Source organism: Ammospiza nelsoni, chromosome 8, assembly GCF_027579445.1.
Source record: "Ammospiza nelsoni isolate bAmmNel1 chromosome 8, bAmmNel1.pri, whole genome shotgun sequence".
NCBI classification, from domain to species: Eukaryota; Metazoa; Chordata; class Aves; order Passeriformes; family Passerellidae; genus Ammospiza; species Ammospiza nelsoni.
The window spans coordinates 33,422,386-33,429,407 of record NC_080640.1 but is presented as its reverse complement, the minus strand read 5'-3'; positions in this window follow the sequence as shown (position 1 = coordinate 33,429,407).

Here is a 7,022-nt window from a genome sequence, read left to right as displayed (position 1 = left end):
CTCCCTCACTGCGGATATCCCAGACCCTGCTGACAGAATCTTGTGTCCTGTGCTCGGGGACGGCCCGGCTGCAGCAGGGAGGCGGCACCAGATGCCTCACTGGGTTAACCCGTGCTGTGACACCGAGAGTCGGGGAAGCCGCCGGGTCCCCCTCACACGCTCCCGGTTCCAGCCCGCCGGGCCCCCCCTGACACGCCCTCGGTTCCCGGCCGCCGGATCTTCCTCACACGCCACAATTCCCCCTTAGACGCTCCTGGTTTCAGGCCGCCGGGTTCTCCTCACACCCCAGTTCCCCATCACACACTGTCGGTTCCCGGCCGCCGGATTCCCCTCAAACGATCCCGGTTCCCCCTCACACACTCCTGGTTTCTGGCCGCCGGGTTCCTCTCATACTCCCGCCCCGGGTCCCCCTCACACGCCGTCAGTTCCCGGCCGCCGGTCTCTCCTACAAAGATCCCGATTCTCGGCCGCTGTGTGCCCCTCACATGGCCTCGGTTCTCCCTCACTCGTTCCTGGTTCGAACCGGCCAGGTCCCCCTCTCAGGCTCCCGGTTCCCGGCCGCCGGGTCCCCTCAAACGATCCCCGTTCCCCCTCACACGCTTCTGGTTCCAGGCCGCCAGGTTCCCCTCACACCCCCCCGGTTTCCCTTCACACGCCCTTGATTCCCGGCCACCGGGTCCTCCTCACACGGCCCAGACCCCCCTCACACGCTTCTGCTTCCCGGCCGCCGGATTACCCTCAAAAGATCCCGGTCTCCGGCCGCCAGCTGTCCTTCACACTCTCCCGGTTGCCCCTCACAAGCTCCCGGTTCCCCCTCACACGCTCCTTGATTCCGGCCGCCGGGTTCTCCTCACACCACCCCCCACCCCCGCTTTCCCCTCAAACGCCGTCGGTTCCCGGCCGCCGGATTCCCCTCACAGGCTCCCGGGTTCCCTGCCACCGGATCCCCCTCACGCTCTCCCGGTCCCCGGCCGTGTCCGGCGCCTCCGGGCGCTCCTCCCGCCGTGCCTCCCGGCCCGCTCCCGCCTCACCGCGGCCCGGCACGTACCGCAGGCGGAACGGCTGCCGCTGCCACACGCAGGCGGCCAGGAGCGGGGCCAAGCGCACCAGGGCCAGCTCAGCGCAGCGCCGCAGCAGCGCCTCGCCGCCCGGGCCCGCCGCCGCCGCCGCGAACAGGCGGGAGCGCACCGCGACCTCGGGCAGCGCCGGCCGCCGCAGCGCCTCCATCGCGCCGGGGCCCAAAGCGCTCCGCCCCCGGGGAGGAGCGGCGCGATGGCGGCGGCAGCGCTGCGCTCTGTGCCCGGAGCCGCTGCGTGTTCACTGGCAGAGACCAAAGCGGTTGGGCCGGCTGCATTAGAATGTAGTGCCAGGCTTTCCTTTCCTCCTCCCTTCTTTTCTCTTCTCTTTTCGAACCTGAAGAGGCCGCAGCTGCCTCCCGTTTTCCTTCCTCTGTCACCTTCCAGGTTCTGTTTCCCAGACCTTGTTCTTTCCTTCCAAAATCCTTGATAACCCGTTCACCACTTAAGGCTTTGCTGGGTCCTTGTTTTTCTACCTTCTGGCTGCTGTGGGTGAAGGTCTGGCTATGAGGAGCATCCGGCTCCCTCTGCTCCAGAAAGCAGCGTTGCAGTTATCCCAATCTCCTGCTGCTGAGGGCTTCCTTAGGCTCCTGCTGAAATGAAAAATATCCAAGACACTTTTCCTTTCTTGAAATTAGAATGGTTTCTACAAGTCCTGGAGATGTGAATATGATGGTTAAAAATCTACTGTGCAAATGAAGGCTTTTCCTGCTGTGTTGGGTTTTCTGCCGGGGGCAGAAGGAGATGCACAGAGCGCTTTTGCTGGCACCGAGCACCTGGCCGGGCCCAGCCCGGCCGAAGAATCCCTGCCGCAATTCCCTGTACAGACCCACAGAAGCGGCTTCCCCGGGGCTCCGGTTCTTCACCAGGGCAACGGCCTGGGGCCCTTTTCTTAGCAAGGTTTTTGCCGGACAGGAGTGACCTGACTCCTCTCCTCGCATCGCTTCTGTTTCTGAAGATGCCCCTGGATCTGGCTCCCAATGTGGCACAGAGAGTGACTTTCGTACAAGAAAGCAAAAACGCTCCGGTAATTTCCATAACGCGCCCGGCCCGGCCCGGCCCGGCCCAGGACGACACCGCCCACGCTGCTCCCCGCCCCGCGCTGCTGCCCCGCACGCTGATTGGTCAAACCGCCCAAAAGCCGCTCCCACAGCGACGTCCGATCCCAACTCCGGCACCAGCCCGAGTGCTCTCGTGGAGTTTCATTCCGGTGGCACCAGCCCGAGTGCTCCAGGAACCTGGCCGGGATGGGAGGGGCGGCGGGCGCCGGGTTCATCTCATTCTACAGCGGCGGTGCTACCGGGACCCCGGCGAGGCGGCGGCTGCAGCCCAGGTGGGACCGCGGTCGGTGCTGCCCCAGCTCGGGGCTCGCTGCGGGCGGAGGGGGCCGCGGTGAGGGCCGGGGGGTTCTAGCGAGTTCCTGGTGCCGGCTTCCCCCGTGTGCCCCCTGCGCTGGGATCGCAGCCGAGGGAGCGGCTGCCCGCGCTCTCCTCCTTGCCTGGATGGCCGGGATGGAGCCGGTGCCGCGGCAGCGATGGCTCATCCCGGCTGCTCTCGCTGGGACGGAGGCGGCTGCTCCGTGCCCGGCACCGTTCCCGCCCGTGCGGCACCGGGCTCGGGGCCGCTGCTCGGGCGGGAGGTGTCCGTGCCCGGCTCGGGGCTGGCACGGCATGAACTTGAACCCAGTGCCTCAGAGCCCAAAGCGCTGCAGGCGCCGAGTGCGGGCACAAAGCGGTGCATGCAGCCTGCTCCGGAGCCGAGGCTCCTCGGCGCTCCGCTCTGTGCCGGGAGCCGCTCCGTGTGCCCAGGCAGGAGCCGCAGCGGCCGTGCCGGCGCTCGGTGTGCCCGGGCTCCGAGGCGCCGGGGCAGGGAATCATGCGGGGCACAATGGTGAGCAGCCCGGGGCTGCTGCTTCTCGCCCCTCGGCAGGCGGACTCCGAGCCGCAGCTGCCCCGGGCCAGCAGCAGCCGGCAGCTCGCAGGCGCTCTCAGCGCCCGGCCCGGCACGGAGCTGGGCTGCAGCGGCTGCAGAGCCACAGGGGCCGCGGCTGCGGCCACCGCAGAGCTCCCGGAGGCTGCGCTTGTCTCCGCACCTGCTGCCGCACCTCTGGGCAGCGGCGACAGCGCAGCCACAGCTGCCACCGCCCTCCTGAGCCCCCGCACGGCCGGCACCAGCAGCGACCTCTCACCGTGTCCCTTTCAGGGCGCCATCAGCGCGGCTGCAAAGCTGTTCCCGAGGCCAAGCTCGCAAAGGATCTGTCAGCATTCCTGATGTCTCGAGAGCAAGGTGCTGCTTCTTCAAGCCAGAGAGATGACACCTCTGAGCAGAAGAAGAGAGAGTTCTGCTCCATGAGAGGAGTTGAGAATGAGCATCTCCAGGAGGAAGTAGCAGCCACACTTCCACACTTGCCTGGGGCCGAAGAAGCCTCTTGGCATAAGCAGGGGGATGCCACTTGTGACCGTGCAGTGAGTGCAGATGTGGAGAATGGATTCTGCACCAAAAATGGGAGTGTGAGGGAGACCCTGGCTCCCCAGGGCACAGCAGCAATGGGCAATGAACAGAGAGGGAACCTCAAGAGATTCCTGGGTGAGTACAGGGTTACTCACTGTGGCCTCTAGACAGAAGCGCGTGTCCCCTCCCAAGGCCAGGGCTGGCAGGTGTGTGGCTGTTTCCCGAAGTCTGGAAGAGGCCTCGTGCTCTGCTGGGCCCCATCCGTGGCTGGAAGCAAGAGCCCCAGCTGCCCCCAAGACTGTGCAGTTCTCCTGCTGCAGCCTGTGCCCACAGCTGTGTCCCTGCCTGTGGCCACAGCTGTGTCCCTGCCTGTGGCCAGGCTCTTGGCTCTCTGGCTGCCAGTTGAGGGAGGCCCACACTGCCTCAGGGCTCCCTGCTCTGCTCCCTGGCCATGGGCTGAGCAGATTGCAGGGCCGGCTCTGCTTCTGGCAGCCAGCAGCTCTTTCCTGCTCCAGGTGAATGGTTCAGATGCCATCCCGTGGTCACGGCGGTGCTGATTCTGCTGCTCCTGGTGCTGGTGCTGGCTTTGGGGGCGGCCTTGGCTGTGCTGGCAGGTAAGGGAGGGGCAGCAGCGTGGGCCCAGCCCCTCGGGGCAGAGCGGGCTCCCTGCTCCCTGCACAGGGGAATCCTCAAAACCTTCTCCTCTTCCCCCTGCAGCACCACAGGTTCCAGTCACACCTGCCATTCCGCCGTCTCTTCTGGGCTGTCCCCATGGCTGGGTTGGCTACAATGGGGTCTGCTACTACTTCTCACGGGATTACAGCACGTGGGAGCAGGGTCAGGAACGGTGCTCCGAGCTAAATGCCTCTCTGGCCATTGCCAAGGATGAGGAGGCCATGGTGAGTGAGGGGCTGCGGGCGCTGTGGGGTGGCTGAGGGCAGCCTGGGGGCGCTCCTGGGCCGGGCTCGGTGCTCGCAGGGCCGGCGCTGCAGCCCTGGGCCGGGGCCTTGCAGGGAAGGAGCCCCGGCGTGCGGGGGCAGCCCCGGGCACGTGTCCCCCCGAGGGGCCGGGGCAGCTCCCACTCCTCTCTCCTGGGCAGGATTTGCTCTTCCGCCTCCGCGGGAACGGCGATTTCTGGCTCGGGCTGCGCAGACGGGGCGAGCGCCTGCACTGGGGGGACGGCAGCAGCTACAGCTCGCGGTGAGTGCCGGGGAGCCGGGCAGGGCCTGGGGGCACAGGGGCACAAGGGCTTCCCCTGGCAGCCAGCGCTGCCTCTGCTCCTCCCTGCAGGGTTCCTGTTTTTGGCACTTCCGAGTGTGTGTACCTGGCTGACGATAAATTCAGGAGTGAGTTCTGCTCCAACGAGCGGCCGTATCTGTGCAGCAAGGCCCAAGCTCCCCTGTAACAGGGGCTGCACAAAGGACCTTCTCCACGCTGGGCAGTGCCAGCTTCACCTCTGAGCCCAGCACAGCGCTGTCCTTCCTCAGCTGCGCCCTGTGCCTTGCACTTCCTCTCAGGGTCACCTCAGTGCCTCTTCATCCCCAGTGCCAGCGCTGGGCTGGGGCTGCAAAGGAAAAGTCTCTGCAATCCACACTGCCACAGATGCTGCCTGCAGTGAGTGCAGTGCCCTCACGATACAACAAGCTCCAGTGGGGAGTCCAAAGTGGCCTGGGGTCTTGGAAATCATCACCAACTGGCCAGAATGGGACAGTTTTGGACTGTTTTTGGAAGAGGAGGAACAACTGCTGACACGTGCTAAGCAGGAATCCAACTTTCAGCATCAGGCGCCTGACTGTGGAGAATAGTCTGTTGTCTGTCTGTCTGTCTGACTGCTGGGAAGGATCTGACTGTCCTTCTGTGGGAGGAATCCCAGGGTGGAGCAGGACAAGGATTTGCCTCTTCGAGGGAGAAGCAGTGACATGACGTGATTGTAACCCCCATGCTTCTGTGCCGCTGTGTGGGGAGGAGGGAGGAGAGGGAATTGGGGATAAAGTGAAGCCTAGGAAGGACAGAACAGTGCGGGGAAGGTGCATTTTTAAGATTTGTCGTGCTTTTCATTCCCTTGTTCTGATTTGTTTGACAATAAATTCAATTAAAAATAATGTCCCTAGTCCGAGCCTGTTATGCCCATGATGGTTGAGAGATCTCTGGCTGCCTTTATTGAGACACTCGAGCGCCGCGGCCGCCGGCGCTGCTCGCTCCGCCCGCGGTGCTCGCTTCCTCGTCGTTGCTCGCTTTCTCCTCGTTGCTCCCCTTCGCCGTCGTTCCTCGCTCCGCTCGCGGTTCTCGCTCCGTCCGCTCTGCTCGCTTCCTCGTCGGTCCCCGCTCGGGCAGCGGAGCCTGCTGCGCCCGCTGTGCTCGCTTCGTCGTCGGTGCTCGCTTCGTCGTCGGTGCTCGCTTCCGCGCCGTTGCTCGCTTTCTCCTCGTTGCTCCACTTCGTCGTCGTTCCTCGCTCCGCCCGCGGTGCTTCTTTCGCCCGCGGTGATCGCTTCGTCGTCGTTGCTCGCTCCGCGCGCGGTGCTCGCGTCGTCGTCCTTGCTCTCTTCGTCGTCAGTGCTCGCTTCCTCGTCGTTGCTCGCTCCGCCCGCGGTGATCTCTTCGCCGTCGGTGCCCGCTGTGCCCGCGGTGCCGGCGGTGCTCAACCCACCCGCGCGAGCGAGGTCTGCCCAGCGTCAAGAGGAGCAGGACAGAGCGGTTTTGCTGGCCCCGGGCACCTGGCCAGGCCCAGCCCAGCCCAGCCCAAGAATGCCTGCGAGAATTCACTGTTTAGAGCCCCAGACGCAGCTTCCTCGGCGCTGCTCTTCTTCACCAGCTTCAACGACGCCGGCGCTCAGCACCGGCGTTTCGGCACAGGAGGGACGTGACACCTCCCTGTCTCTGTCCCCGCCCCTGGCTGCACTCCCCAGCCCGGCCCGCGATTCTTTCCCGCACGCTGATTGCTCACAACTGGAAACCCCTCCCACACGGACACCGGCTTAAAATGCGGCGGCAGCGACCGTGGCCGGTGGGCTGTGTCGGGATCAGTTCGTGTCGGTCCGGAGCGGCGGGCGGCACCCGGAGCTCAGAGGCGGCTGCAGCCCAGGTGGGACCGCGGTCGGTGCTGCCCCAGCTCGGGGCTCGCTGCGGGTGGAGGGGGCCGCGGTGAGGGCCGGGGGGATTCTGCCGAGTTCCTGGTGCCGGCTTCCCCCGTGTGCCCCCTGCGCTGGGATCGCAGCCGAGGGAGCGGCTGCCCGCGCTCTCCTCCTTGCCCGGATGGCCGGGATGGAGCCGGTGCCGCGGCAGCGATGGCTCATCGCGGCTGCTCTCGCTAGGACGGAGGCGGCTGCTCCGTGCCCGGCACCGTTCCCGCCCGTGCGGCACCGGGCTCGGGGCCGCTGCTCGGGCGGGAGGTGTCCGTGCCCGGCTCGGGGCTGGCACGGCATGAACTTGAACCCAGTGCCTCAGAGCCCAAAGCGCTGCAGGCGCCGGGTGCGGGCACAAAGCGGTGCATGCAGC